This window comes from Paroedura picta, chromosome 7 (genome assembly GCF_049243985.1).
Source record: "Paroedura picta isolate Pp20150507F chromosome 7, Ppicta_v3.0, whole genome shotgun sequence".
Classification (NCBI taxonomy): Eukaryota; Metazoa; Chordata; class Lepidosauria; order Squamata; family Gekkonidae; genus Paroedura; species Paroedura picta.
Window position 1 is genome coordinate 102,782,037 of NC_135375.1, and position 14,955 is coordinate 102,796,991.

General features: G+C 51.6%; 1 long non-coding RNA gene across 1 annotated transcript; it reads left to right on the forward strand.

Annotated features, from left to right (window-relative positions):
* Nucleotides 1-11,212: 11,212 nt before the first annotated feature.
* LOC143841878 (uncharacterized) lies at nt 11,213-14,618 on the forward strand. The gene is made up of 3 exons (XR_013232921.1): nt 11,213-11,921; nt 12,578-12,969; nt 13,798-14,618. It is a non-coding gene; the product is annotated as an uncharacterized LOC143841878 (long non-coding RNA).
* Nucleotides 14,619-14,955: the final 337 nt, after the last annotated feature.

Below are 14,955 nucleotides of genomic sequence, written 5' to 3' on the forward strand. Positions count from 1 at the left end.
CCCTGAAAAGGCAAAGTCTGTAAAAGAGCAGATCTTTTTCACTTCTGAATCACGGCTATTGTTTAAAAATGCTTTGTAGGGATCACAAGGAGGAGAGCCACGTGCGAAGACGATAAGAACCATAACCACAGAGAAAACCACCGTGCTGAGAAGCAGCCAAGGGACCAGCCGAGAGAAACATTGCTTCACTTGGAGGAAAAGCGGGTGGGAAAACATGGCGATCTTTATTAAGTACCAAACGCTGAGACAGGCGGCAAACCAAAGATTGACGTTGTCTGTAAAGAACCACATGATCATTGCCATTGAAGACACCTTTTCCAATATATAGGTGTGCAAAAAAAAGTAAAGCATGGTCACATGCAGGAGTACTAATGCCTGCCACAGGAGTCTGGACGAGGCAAGACAGACCAGGATCAGGTCAATCCGGGAGAGCTTCCTGCTTCTGAACCAGTCAGTGCAGCAGACGAGGACAATTAATCCATTTGCCACCGTCCCAACGAGGGTTTCCATCACGAGAAGCACAAAGCCAGCTATTAACGCCGAGGTGGCCATCTTTCTGAGCACAAAAAGGAGCGTCTCTTCTGCCGTGAGACTCACGGTTTCCGTCACCAGCATACTGTGCAACTTTGGGGCCCTCCTTTTATTAAAAGGAAAACAACCGGGAGGGAGGAGCTATTTCCAAGTGCGGCTCGGTTAAGATGCAAATCTTCCTGGAAAAGATCACGTTGCTCAGACACTGCCCTGTTCTAGGATGTCCTATTTGCACATTGTCCATAGATAATAAATACGATCTTTGCATCTGTTTCTACAAATGATGATGAATTGGCCTGGTGGGATTTGTTGGTTTAAAAGACTGATCTCTCCTGCAATCCTCAAGGGGGGGGGGTGAATGTGCTCAGGGAGCCAACCAGGCATTATACTGGCACTAGAGGCAAAGCCCGGTGCTCCCAGGAATGCGCCAGGCGCTGGGATGCACACCTGGATTGTGGCCTTCGTGGGTGCTGGCCACACGGCAAAAGCATCAATCATGGTTCTGACACCCTCCTGGCCCTGCTTCCCACTCGATCTGAAGGCCCAGTGTGGTGTGGTGCTTAAAGAGCGGCAGACTCCAATCTCAGGAGCTGGATTTGATGCCTTCTCCGTATGCAGCCAGCTGGGTTGCCAACGTCCAGGGGAGCCGAGAAAAAGAGTCAGTTATTTGCTGTGCAATAAAGTCTATTTTAAGTAAATAGACTTTATCTATTTTAAGTAAATAGTCTATTTTAAGTAAATAGACTTTATCGCACAGCCAATTGTCAATTTGTTTCTTGGTTTTTACTTTGTGGGATCAACAGGCGTTTGTTTTTGAACCCATAGAGAAAACAGGTGCATTTGAGTGTGAGCCCCCCTGGATGCAGAGAGGGTGGGGAAAAGCACTCAGCCTGCAGCTGCTAAACTGTGGCCTGGTGTAGGTGCTGCCAGGGGGATTTCACACACATAACCATGCATGTCATCTCAAAGTGTTCACCTCCAGAGTATAAGATCAGCTCTGCAGGGGAAAAGGGCTGCTGTGGAGGGGAGACTGGGAGGCTTTGCGCCATCTTGAGGCCCCAGCTCCAAACCTCCAGGAATATTCCTACCCCAGGGGTTGCTAACCTCCAGGTGGGACCTGGAGATCTCTGGGTATGAGTGTTTATGTGTAGACATGCATGCAGATCAGTTGGGGAGTATGGCTTTGGACCCCATTGAGGTTCAGGAATGCCACTTTGCAGGTGGGACCTGGGGATCCCCTGGAGCCATAGCTCTTCTCCAGACCACAGAGATGAGTCCCCCTGGAGAACATGGCTGCTTTGGAGAGGGGACTATAGGTGAGATGTAGAGATCTCCTGGAACTACAACAGCTCTTACCTGCAAAAGGCAGTCATCCCGGAGAAGGACTGCACGACATTTAATTGAAGGTGCCAGCATCCAGAAGGGGCCTGAAGGGGCTGCTCTGAAGGGGGAACTCCAGAGGAGCAGACTCCAGCAATGTCCCTGCCACCGAATATCATGGAGTGGGGGAGTCAGAGGGAGATTTTGGTAGCATGGAAGCCTGTACAAGGCAAGGAAGAAAGAAAAGAGAAGAGAAGAGAAGGAGGAGAAAGGAATGGAGCTAAAGAGACAGGGTAGGGAGGAGGAAGAAGGGCAGGAAGGGGAGTCTTCTCCCAGGTGCCCTGCATCCCATCGGACTTGGAAAGATTGCAGCTTGAGAGCTCCCACCTTCTCAAGGAGGGAAATCCCAGGTTTGTCTCATCAATCCTGTCACAAATCACAGATGATAAGAGAGAGAACCATGGTGATAAATTATTTTTAACTTAACAGTTATGAAAGCATTATTATAACGTTTCTTATCTTCTTTCCTCAGACAAAGCCTGAGGAACTTTTCAGAGGTAACTTTGCAATAGTAAAAAGATTTATTTATATTTATATGGCACGGGGAAAAGAAGTATAATATAAGGTATTACAAAACACAAAGGAAAGAGTTGGATTTGGTTTACATGATTTGAAATGATATATTGTGGCCTGCTGTCCATTTCGGATGAAAGAATGGGTTGTGTTGAAGAACAGAAGGTTAGAGGATTTAGAAGGACTTGGTTCGAGATGAGTGACACAGATATCTGTACTATGATAAAACTAAAGTATGTTTTGAAGTAGAATTATGTACAAATGATTTGAAGTAGAATTATGTACAAATGATGAACATTATTGCTAAGATCTACAAATTCTTATTGGAATTTGAGACAGATAGAACATGTGAAAGAATGCATGCTAAAATGGGTGGACATTGTTGGACATGACATACAAATGGAACAATGGGAAAATATGTGGATGAATGGTCTTAAATTTATTTAACGGAGAACTTATATAAAATTATGTACAATTGGCAACTGTCACCTGAGAAGGTTATCTAAAATGTTCAGAAAATACTTTGAATGTTTGCGAGAAATGTGAACAATAAGAAGGTACATCTTATCATCTATGGTGGACATGTAAGGAGGCTACAAATTCTGGATACAAATACATGCATTAATCCAGAATATTTGAAAGACTAATCTTTAAACCGCCCGTGGCGGCACGGGCGCCACGGACTAAATAAATTGTTAAGGGCTGCTGAGGTGGGATTTGTCCGTGATGAGGAAGGGTCTGGATTGGACCCTTCCTCACGACAGACAATCGGAGGGACCAATCGGCTGGCGCGAAGCGCCTGCCGATTGGTCCCTCCGATTCCCAGCCCCAGCAACTGCGAGGCGCGCGCAGCGCGGCTTGTAGTTGCTCCCGGCCTGATGCGGCGAGAGGTGCAAAGCGCCTCTCGCTGCGTCAGGCCGCCGCCCGAGGGAGCCCCCGGCAGTCGTGCGAAGCACGGCTGCCGGGGGCTTCCTGCCTGGCGGTCTGACGCGGCAAGAGGCGCGAAGCGCCTCTCGCCGCGTCAGGCTGCCGCTGCCACAAGAACGCCGCCATCAGACTGCCGCCGAAAGAACACGCCACTGGCCCCTCCGGCAGCCGCGCCAGCCTTCGCCCGCCGCTCACAGCTCGCCGCCGCCCCGGGACGCCCCCAACTGCTGCTCCCGCCCACCGCTGCATCTCCAACGCCGTGCCCGCCCCCAATGCCGCCGCCTGCCCCGACGGCCCAGCCACCGCCTCCCCCGCCAGCCGCTCCCCCCGGGACAGGCCGCGGCTGCTACGCTTCACACACCGCGCCAAGCATGCCGCCCCTTCGACGATCTGAGGACGACGACCACGCTCCACTGCCTCGCATGCTCCAGGTACAGCCCGCACCGGCAAAACGCCCACAGGAGCCCCCGGACGACGCCAGACTGTCTCGCCCTCCCCTCCATGGCCTACAGTCCGACCACAGCCCACTGCCACCCCTCCCAAATCCAATGCCACCCTAGCGCCCGCTGCATTTAAGCTGCAGCGGGCTTAATTACTAGTATAGAAATGAAACCAGAGATTATTCTTTTGGGATTTATGGAGAAAGAACTTGACAAAAGGCATGAAATTTTGTTTTTATATATGATGTGGCAAAATACCCCTCTGTAGGCAATTTCAAAATGAAACATAATTTTTTTTCTTTCTCTCGCTGAGCTTTGGAGTGAGGGGAGGGCCAATGATAATCACTTGCTCACTTCCTTTCAAATACTAATCCATTGAGTTAGGAAACAGATACGTGGGCAGGAGAATTCTAAGAATAGTCTAGGAAAAAAGGGAACTTCCCATGGAGGAGGGTGGGGCTTCTTGTTCAGTTCAAGAGGGAGGGGACAGGCTGGTATATTTGCTGCTGACCACAGGAAGTGGGGTCTTTGATCTGCAGTCAAACAGAGAAGCATAGAAATAGAGAAATACCATTTTAATGTAGCAAACAATCGAACAGGTCCATGGTTGGTCTTGTCTGTCACTTGGGTTCAAAGGAGGGAGGTTCAATTGCCCAGTAGATGTTGTTTAGTTTTGGTTGACCTCAATCAAATACCTGGTGGAGGCGCTCCCTTTTGCAAGCCCTGCAAAACTATTAGTTTTATTAGAGCTCTAATATCCTCTGGGAGTTTGTTCCACCAGGTGGGGGTGAGGACATAGAAGGCTGTGCCCTGGTTGAGGTCAGATGGACTTCCTTGGGGCCAGGTCACTACCTGGTTGGAGGTGGCAGTGTGCAGAGCTTTTTGAGTGGCATAGGCAGAGAGGCGGTCCTCCAAGTAGACTGGGCCCAGACCATATCTGGCCTTGAAGGTAATTACCTTCAAACGTTCAGCCTGATCCAGAATTCGACTGGCAGCCAGTGCAATTGTTGGAGGCAGGGCCGGATGTGGGACCTCCATGGTGTTGCTCTGAGGATCCTGGCCACTGCGTTCTGGATCAGTTGCAGTTTCCGGATCAAAGTTAAGGGCAGGCCTGCATAGAGCTAGTTGCAGAAGTCTAGCCTAGAGGTGACTGTCACATGGATCATTGTGGCTAGGTGTTCCGGGGCCAAGTAGGGTGACAGAAGTTTGGCATGGCAGAGGTGGAAGAGGGAAAGCTATGCTACTTTTGTGTCCTGGGCCTCCATGGAAAGAGAAACATCCACGATAATGCCCACGTTTCTGGCGCAGTGAGCCACTGATAGCTGCCCACCGTCCAGGTTGGGCAAACACGCTTCCTCGCTTGCATCGTTCCTGCCCAGCCACAGGACCGCTGCCTTTGAAGGGTAGACCTTCAGATGACTATGCCTCATCACTGTTTCCGACAGTTGGCTAATGCTTCTGTGGGAGCTTCAGGATAGTCATCCATCAGGAGTAAAAGCTGGGTGTCATCCGCATATTGATGACAACCCAGCCCAAACATCCGTACCCATTGGGCAAGAGGGCGCCTGAAGATGTTGAACAGGATCAGAGAGAGAACCGCACCTTACGGGACTCTGCATGGGTGTCGGTGGCAGCTTGAAGATCTCTCCCAGTGCTACTGTCTGTGTGTGACCCCAGAGAAAGGAGATCAGCCATTGGAGGGCTGTCCCCCGAATCCCGGTTTCAGTGAGGTTGTCAGCTAGTAGCTCTTGGTTGTCTGTGTTAAATGCTAATGAAAGATCCAATAAAACAAGCAGTGCCGATCTGCCTAGGCCCAACTGGTGACGGAGATCATCCATCAGGGTCACTCCAGAGGTGTTTTTTCCATTAGCAGAGGAACCACTGAGTTAGCGTGTTAGCAGACATCATGGTAGCTGAGTAAAAGTTGCGTTTTACTGACTTCACCGCAAGCTCATAGACTTTTATCTGCTTTTTATAAGATGTTCTTGAGGCTTCATCACGAGTCTTCCTCCAAACGTGCTCTAGTCATCACAGTTCCCGTTTCTTCTTACTAAGTCCCTCAGCGTACCAAGGAGCTCACGAGATGTGGGACAGAGAGGACGTTGGAGGGCTATCTCATCCATGGAAACCAGAATTCTGTCATACCGGCCACTGACCAGACTATTTAGAGATGTGCCGGGAGGCACTGGGTCCCATAGAATATTCAGGAATCCAATGGGATCCAGAAGTCTCCATGGGTGAGCTAAACTCCACTTGATACTCAACTGAGGAGGGGGCGACAGCATCAGTTGAGCCTTCAAGCCATCATGGTTTGACCATTGCATCACATTTGTTGTGTCCAGATCCATGATCAAACCCATGCCAAAAATTAGGTCCGAGGTGTGATCTGCCTGGGCAGGGCCAACAACAAATTTCGAGAGCCTTAGAATTGCCATGGCTGACACCAGGTCCAACCCACTTCTGGGGCCCTGAAGCTTTGCATGGATGTTAAAGTCCCCCAGGACTTTAATAGTCTGGCGGGGGGGGGGGGGTTGTAGTGTCCAGGCCACCACCGCCTCCAGCAGGGCTGGCAGGGCATCTGGAGGTGCATTGGGCGCATGGTACACCTACCAGGTGTCCACGCTGTTGTTTGATCCCCACCTGAGGCCAACACATTCAATACCTGGGACTGATGGCTCAGGAAGAGGCCTGAAGGAGAAATCCTCTCAGGTTGGGATTCTCATCCGTCCTCCCTGCCCTGCTCATTCAAAGTGTTTAAACGAGGCAAAGGGGTACAAAGAAGTCTGTCTGGAAGTGAGATGGATGCTGCAGCTTAGTTACACAGCAAAAGTAACAGAGAATCAAAAGAGTCATTTGCAGTTGCAGGAGCCAAGACCTTTCTCTACTAGGAGATCGTCATCATCAAAACAATTCAAGGTGCCTTAAGCGCCAGGAAAACTTCTGGAAAGATTGTCCCCCAAGACCTTTGAGGGTATGACGGTGCTTTGATCACATGACATTTTAAGTGATGCATCATGCTGACCCACGCCTGTATCAGTTTGGGATTAATTAATATCAGGACAACAGCATGGCCAGCAAGATACATACTGCTGACATTGTAAAAATACACAGATGTCCAAGAAAGATCATTGTTCAGGGAGCCAACCAGACATTATGCTGGCACTAGAGGCAAAGCCCGGTGCACCCAGGAATGCACCAGGCAGGGGGATGCACGCCCGGATCGTGGCCTTCGTGGGTGCTGGCCACACGGCAAAAGCATAAATCATGGGGCCATTTCGCACGGCTTCAAAGTAGCACAATGGTTGCTATTTGGAAACGCTACTAATTTGCCATAACCCACGACGTCGTAGACAATCTGCAACAATCCTGAAACCAATCAGCAAAAAGCGCTTCGTTGTGGCGCTTTCAGGGGAATCCAGAAAAGTGGATTCACCCTCCGGATAGCGATACACTCCTGCAACCAATCTGCAACAGTAGCGCTAAAGACCTGTGCGTTACCATTGTTGCTGGTTCTTCAAAGTCCCTCCCCCTGGCTCTCTCCTCCAAACTTCCGGCGAAGCGATCGCCATTTTCTTTTCTCCGAGCGAGCGGGGATAAACGCACCGGCGAGCCTCTTTCTGTTTAGAGGCTTCCCTGGCTTCAGTCCTTCACCTTTAGTCACTAAGCACAAACCACTGAAAAGCCCGTTTGCTGAAATAAAGTCCCTTTATTTTTTAGAAATAAATTCAGCCGAAAATCGAGCCCGTGAGAGGGGGGGGGGATTTTTATTTTATCACTCGAGGCAGCGTGCAAACGATCATACAATCAAACGACAGCTCACATTAGGCAGCTGGATGGGTCTCTCCGTAGCAACGAATCTACCTAGATTCGTTGCTATGGGTCGTTTTTTTTTTTAAAAACCTTTCTTAAAGGGAAAGGGGCTGTTTGGGAGCATGCTAACGGCTGCCCGTTGGCTGCTTGACGGCCAGGGGCGGGACGAGCTTGGCAATAGCGCTTCCTTTCTAGCGATTTCTGCCGAGACCGGAAGCCTGTGGGAAACGCTAAAAAACGCAACTGATTCCACTACAAAGGCAGGTATGCATAACGACGAATTCCACTATTTTAAATGGCGATTTTTCATTCCGCAAACAATTTGCAACAAAGATCCCTGTGCGAAAAGGCCCATGGTTTTGACATCCTCCTCGCTCTGCTTCCCTCTCGAACTTAAGGCCCAGTGTGGTGTGGTGCTTAAAGAGTGGCAGACTCCAATCTCAGGAGCTGGATTTGATGCCTCCTCCAGCTGGGTTGCCAACATCCAGGGGAGCTGAGAAAAAGAGTCAACCACTGGCTGTGCAATAAAGTCTATTTTCAATAAATAGACTTTATCGCACAGCCAATTGTGAATTTGTTTCTTGGTTTTCACTTTGTGGGATCTACAGGCGTTTGTTTTTGAACTTCATGGGGAGGCGTGGAGATCTCTAGGAATTACAACTGGTCTCCAGGCAGCAGTCCCCATGGAGAAAACAGGTGCTTTTGAGTGTGATGCAGAGAGGGTGGGGAAAAGCACTCAGCCTGCAGTTGCTAAACCTTGGTCTGGTGTAGGTGCTGCCAGGGGGATTTCACACACGCAAACATGCATGTGATCTCAAAGTGCTGACCTCCAGAGTATAATGATCAGCTCTGCGGGGGGAAAAAGGGCTGCTGTGGAGGAGGGACTGTGAGGCATTGCGCCATCTTGAGGCCCCAGCTCAGCACCGGCTTTTCCCAGGCTCCTTCCTGCCTCTGCCCCATTGCTGCAGGGTTGCCATGGGGAAGGCCAGAGACAGCCTCGCATCACAATCCGTCCATTGGGACATCCCGGCTCCCAGCAGCGGTGAGGGCAAACCAGTGGTTTCTGCTGGACTAGCAGCACGGTTTTGCAAGGTTAGTATGTACGATCCTGAGCTGCTTCAAGAGAGCTCCCCGCCTCTAGGGTTATCTATTGGGTTAGGAAACACCTTCTCCCTCTCCTTCTGTCTGAGCAGCCAGCCTTCAAGGGAAGTCTCCCCAGGATGCTTCTGGGTCAGCCCCATGGACATGATCCTGTGGGAAGGAACTTCAGCCTCAGCACAAGTCCCAACTAGGAAACAAGCTGGGGGAGCGGAGGGTCGCCTGAGCAAAGACTGCAATGGGGAAACCCCCTTTATGCCCCACTCTCATGTTCTGGTTGGGGAACCAGGTGGGGATTCTCACAGTCTTTCGGAACCTGATTCAGGCTGCTAAGGGCTTTGTTGTGGAAAGTTGCCTCTCCTCGTGAGCAAACTGAGTTTACTATTGAGTTTACTTATTTCTATAGGGATTTATACCCCTCCCCTCCCAGCAAGCTGGCATTGGGAAACTGACATCTTTTCCCTCTTAATAAAACAGTAAGGGGTGTTGGGGTGGGCTCAGTCCATGATGAGGAAGGGCAACAATTGGTCCCATGGCCCTGGACTGACAAGCGGAGAGGCCAATCAGAAGGCGCTTCGCGCCTTCTGATTGGCCCCTTACCAGGACAGACCAAAATTCCATCCAGCCAGGGGCAATCTGGAGAAATGGCTGCCAGTCTGCTCCTGACCACCGCAGGGAGAAGAGGTCAGTAGGGCTGCCAAAGGGGGATGAGAACACAGGCTGCGCCAGCCCTTTTCGCCCCAAGGCTGTCCCAACTGTCATGTCCAACTGCAAATGGCCTCAGAGCCCTGACAGAGCTGGCAGGAGGCTGCAGAGTGCTCCCCCTCCCCCCCCTCCCTTCAGGCCTGCTGCGAAGGAGCCTCTGACAGGCCCTGACTGAGGGGAGGGAGGCCTTTCCAAGAGCAAGGCAGGGGAGCCTGAGGGCATTCCTTTTGAGGGGAGGGGGACTTTCCCCTTCTGCCAAACAGTTGCCTGACAGGGAGGCCACAGAAAAGCCCCTTCTCACTTAAAATGCTGCTCTGGCCGGGGGTTAGAGACAGCCAAGCCACGTGTCTTTCTTCTTTGCAACTCTCTGCAGGTTTGAGGCCACTGCACAGCGTTATTCTGCAGATGAAACTGGGTTTTTTGTCTCCTGTTTCATCTGCACAACAACCCTGTGCAGTAGGTCTCAATTCAACAACAACCTGTGTGGGAGGCCTTAAATGTTTCTTCTCTATCACAACCCTCTCCAAAGTAGCCCTTTCTGCCTGGGGAGCTGATCTTTATACTCTGCAGGTGAGCTGTAATTCCAGGAGCTCTCCAGGCCCCACCTGGAGATTAGCTACCCCTGGGTTGGAAATATTCCTGGCGGTTTGGAGGTGGGACTTCAAAATCGTACAATGCCTCAGAGTCCAGCCTTCAAAGGAGCCATTTTTGCCTGCAGTTGGGAGGGAGTGGTGCAGGAGTGTCCCTCCTGGGCTATGGGCTATGGCCAGGCCTTACCAGCAACTGTTTGTATTCTGGGGTGCAGACAGGCAGACCAGCATCAGTCCTGTGAGTCTGGAAAGTGCAGGAAGATCTAAATAAATACTTACAGCCTGAAACTGTAAATAGTGAGAGGAAGGGAAGATGATTGGAAAATGCTTTTGAGACACCTGAGACCTGTTGGGTCACTGCAGCCCATTCCCAGTTCTCTCAGACCTCTCACAACCCCACATACCTCACAGGTTGACTATTGTGGAGAGACGAATGGAAAAGGTGTTTGTGAACCGCTTTGAGACTCCTTTGGGTAGTAAGCAATAGGGTACAAAAATCCGTTCTTCTAAGGAGCAACCATGAAAGAAGCAAGTGGGCACATAACTTTTTACCAACAGTGAAAACATGGGAGACAGAAGGAACAGGGTGGACAGCTGTGTACTGTGACTACCCCATGTGTATTAGGGCAGAGGGGCATTTCGGTGTCTGTGGCCTAATTCACACAAAAAGGGAAATGACGCAGAACTGGGGGGGAATTGGTTGCCATGTAATCTTCCCCTAAGAAGAGTCTCCAGTCTGATTTTCCCTTCACATATCTGAAGACATGGCTCTGGAAAGCTCAACTGTGACCACTATGCCACAATTCCCAATGGTCAGTCCTCTCCCACACTGAACGTACATTCCACACCACAGGTTCTTGACACCCATATCTCCACACCCATGCCCTCATTTGCCACCATGCCACCACAACCTCCCACACAACACACACATTCAACCCCATGCCCTTACAGACTGGACAACTCCGCCCCTTCCTCTTCCCACTGCCAAGCTCTAGTGCCCGTTGTATTCTTGGATACAACGGGCTTTGCCCCTAGTAACACTATATGTAGCTTCATCCATAAACAGGCTTTTAATTTCCTATTTCGGGGAGGGGGGCACAGCCATATAGAGCAGGGGTAGTCAAACTGTGGTCCTCCAGATGTCCATGGAATACAATCCCCATGAGTCCCTGTAAGCAAACACTGGCAGGGGATCATGGGAATTGTAGCCCATGGACATCTGGAGGACCACAGCTTGACTACCCCTGGTATAGAGGGAGCACCTCGATGTTTCCAGACATGACCTTCGTTGGCCCCAAGCAAATGCCAGGGGGAGGAGCCAGAGACTTATTCTGGGCATAAAGCCATTCGGTCCTGCGTTGCCCTTCTCGGGCTGGAAGCCGTAAGCTGGCTAGAACAGTGGGGGAAAGGCATTTCTGCAGATTTACAGAAAAGCCTAAGATGAAACTCTCATGCCGGCTGAGTTGGAATCCGCTGCACTGCCAAAGGATTTAGTATGGGATTGGAGGGGAAAGATGTGGACCTCCTCCAATGGGTTTTTTGGAAGGGAATTTCGTGGATGTATTAATTATGAGAAAGGGGTAAGCAGGTTGACGAAGCGGGAGACCTGTCGGGGGTTGGGTGCTGAATCTGGCCGTACTTGGTGGTCTGAATGGAGGCTGGGCTGGGGAGCGGCCTACGAAACAGCGGCAGGCCCTTTGAGCCACAGGGAGCGGAGAGTGGCAGGCAGGATATGGGCATGGCTCAGCATCTTGTGATGTAGGTTACCCTGAGTGCCTGTGTTTGTGTGCGTGTGACAGAGAGAGAGAGAGATAGAGAAATTGAGAGAGAGAGATGTCTGGAAGGCTGCAAGACCTCTTCATACAGGGATCACCTGCCCCCCGGCATGGAGCACCTGGCCGCCTTCCCCCAATTGAAAACACCAAGGGTAAGAGCCTCCAGGCACCAGGAAACACAAGGAAGCCCTTGCGGCTGCTGACCTTGGAAGTCAGCACTGGGGAGTGAACCTTTGGAGAACACCTGCCCCCCCCCTCAAGGAACAGGCTGGCTTAGCTTGACCTGCTTGGAGCAGATGGCTATCAGCAGCCAAGGACCCAGAAGACCTGTCTGTAGAGATCCCCTCTTGAGGGTCCACCCAGGAAAGGCACCAGCAGTTCACCCTGCAGAACAGAAGGGAGAGTTAGGGGGAGAGCGCAGACTGCCCCTCGGGAAGCACCAAAGGCCTCTTTCCCCCACACGGCACGCAAGGAACCAAGGAGACGGTGGGGTGCAATGCATGGCGCCTGAATCCTGAGCAAGAAAACGGGACCAGAGCACAGCCTCCCGCAGAGGCCTTACCTCGGCCTGAAGTCCTCCTGCTGCCCCAAAGGGGTTAGCGATAGGAGCAGACGTTGACAAGGCCCCCGTGTGAATGGCCAGTCCATGGAGAGGGTTAAGGCCATGTGGGGATCCCCTGTCCGCTGACTGTGGCTTCTTGGGAGAACCACGGGATGTGCCAAGGGGAAGAGCCCCCGGAAGAGCTAGGAAGGCCCAGAATCCCCTGCCCGCCCCGTTCATTTTGCTCTTCTCGGCTTTAATTTCCAGAGGCGGCCAGGAAGAAAGACCGAGCGCGGCTGGAGGAGCCGGTCAGGGGCTGCATTAGACTGGTGGATCTTCTGGCCTGTCTTCCACCTACCTTACCACGGCCAGTGGACAGGGAGGGATGCAGCAGGGGGAAGCTGCGACCGATACTACGGTCGGGGGCTAAGAAGCCAGGCCCTGGCTCGATGAAGCGGGTACGCCTTGTGCTGCCTGACGGAGAGTCAGGGCCACCCGCCTCCCTGTCCGCCCCAGCAGCAGCCCCCCAGCTCTTTCCCCCTGTGGAAGACACTGCCCTGGTGTCACGGGGACACCAGGGCTTCAGGGGGAAGAGCCGCTCCCTCCAGCCGCGCCAAGGAGCTCCATTGCCGGCGTGGAGGAGGTGTTAGGTGGAGGAGGTGAGTATGGTCAACCGGGAGAGGAGATGGAGGGGAAAGTGCAGGGTAGTCTCCTCTGAGCATTGGAAGGCCTGAGGGGGGCAGTGGGCGCATCGCCCCATCCTTCTGGTCAGGGGACAGTCAGGCTGCCAGCAAGAAAGCAGCAGCGAGGAGGGTGGTGGGTGGTTGGGTGGAAGGAGGGGATTTGGAGAGTCCATTGAGGTCTTGCCGGGAGGGAGAGATGTAAATGGAAGGAACCAAGCAGGAGAGGGAGGAAGAGGAAGGCTGGGGAGGAAGAGCAGGGGAGAAGCCTAGAGGTGCTGGCAGAGAGAGCAGTTTGGCCTGCCACAGGGGCCACAAGCAGGAAATAATGCAAGGAGGGCTTGTCTCATTCTTGCTTAGATCCCTTAAGAGTGAAACATGATATTCATTTCCCAGTATTGCTGGGTAATAGTTTTGTGGCTACAGTGGCCCTTTCACGGCCTCCTCCTCAAGGCAGCTTTACATTTTGCTGGATCTTCGCCTGGGAGTTTGGTTGTCTGTGGCCCTTTCCCCAGTCTGGTTTGAGCCCCATGCATGGCATCTTAGAGGGCTCCTTGGCCCGAGAACCAGGGCAGATGGGCCCGGTGGGAAGGGACTGCAGTTATGGGTTGTCGATTCAGACACTGGGACAGTTTCCAATTCTGGCTTCCCAGCCACTCCCCGAGCTTTGTGTCTGTCGTGCAAAGCCGTAGCTAATCTTCCTGTTCTCCGTGGCTTTGCCTCATGGCTCGGTCCAGCCAGGGTCGGTGTGGTCCCTCTCTCTTAGCTCTGCTCGGCTCTGAGCCGCTCCTCTTCTTTTGCCAACAGGGATAAAAGAACATCATTCCCGGCATAGAAACATCAGTCCTGTTGGCCTTCCAAACTCCAACCTCAGGGCAGTGAAGGGCCTGTCCTTGTTCATTGGCTTTTGCCCCTCCAACGGCTTTAATGGTAGGTATTGTTGTAGGACCCCAAAAGGGCATCTGGAGCCAAGGTGGAGAGCCACACGAGGTAAGAGATGTGGTGTGAGAGGCGCCTTTTGATCATGCTGAGATGTCCTGTCACTCATGGGACGCCAGTGGCCATGCAGGTCAGGAGCTTAGCGGAGAGAGACCGAATTCCTCCCACTAAGATTGTGGCATTAATGGGGACTGCCAAGAGCAGCAGTGAGCACCTGCAAAATACTGCAGACAGGGAGAGCGGCAGATCTTGGCCTCCTTCCGACTTAGAGGGCAGGTGAGGAAGACAGCTTGGCAAGAGGGAACCCGCTGAGGTGAGCAAAGGTTGCCAGGAGATTGAGATCTCTGCATTGTCCAGTTTGATTCACCCGCAGCACCTTTGGGCCTAGCAGAGACTTTCCTGCAGAGTCTGTCTGCCGATTCTCGGTCCAGCTTGAGGGCTGTGACTAGGAAGAGGAGCATTACCAGGTCTGGGATATGTTTTTGCCACAGCATCTTTATCCCCACGGGGTTTTTGACAGAGGCAGGCAATAAATTGGAATAATAAATAGGAAGAGGTTAGGAAACCAAAGATTGAGCTACAAGGAGAATTTTAAAATTCAAATATGTATTACAATAAAGCACAAAGTGCCAGTTGAGTGACCTTAGGCTCCCCACGGCACTGAGAAAGCTGTCCTGACCGAGCAGTGATATCAGGGCTCTCTCGGCCTCACCCACCTCCCAGGGTGTCTGTTGTGGGGAGAGGAAAGGGAAGCCGTTTTGAGACTACTTCAGGTAGAGAAAAGCGGCCTTTAAGAACCAACTCTTCTTCTTCTTCTTCTTCTTCAAAATGCAAAGCATCAACAATTCACAATTGTTGACTGTATAACATTTCACCACAACCCATGGAAGTGAGGCCAAGCATCTCTCCAACAAAAGGGTCTTTCTCAGTCGTCTAGTTATTGTAAAACGCACTAATACATAAAATTTGGGGGCTTGCTGGTCGGCACAAAAGGCCCTGAAAAAAATATGTTTTCAAAAGCTTTTA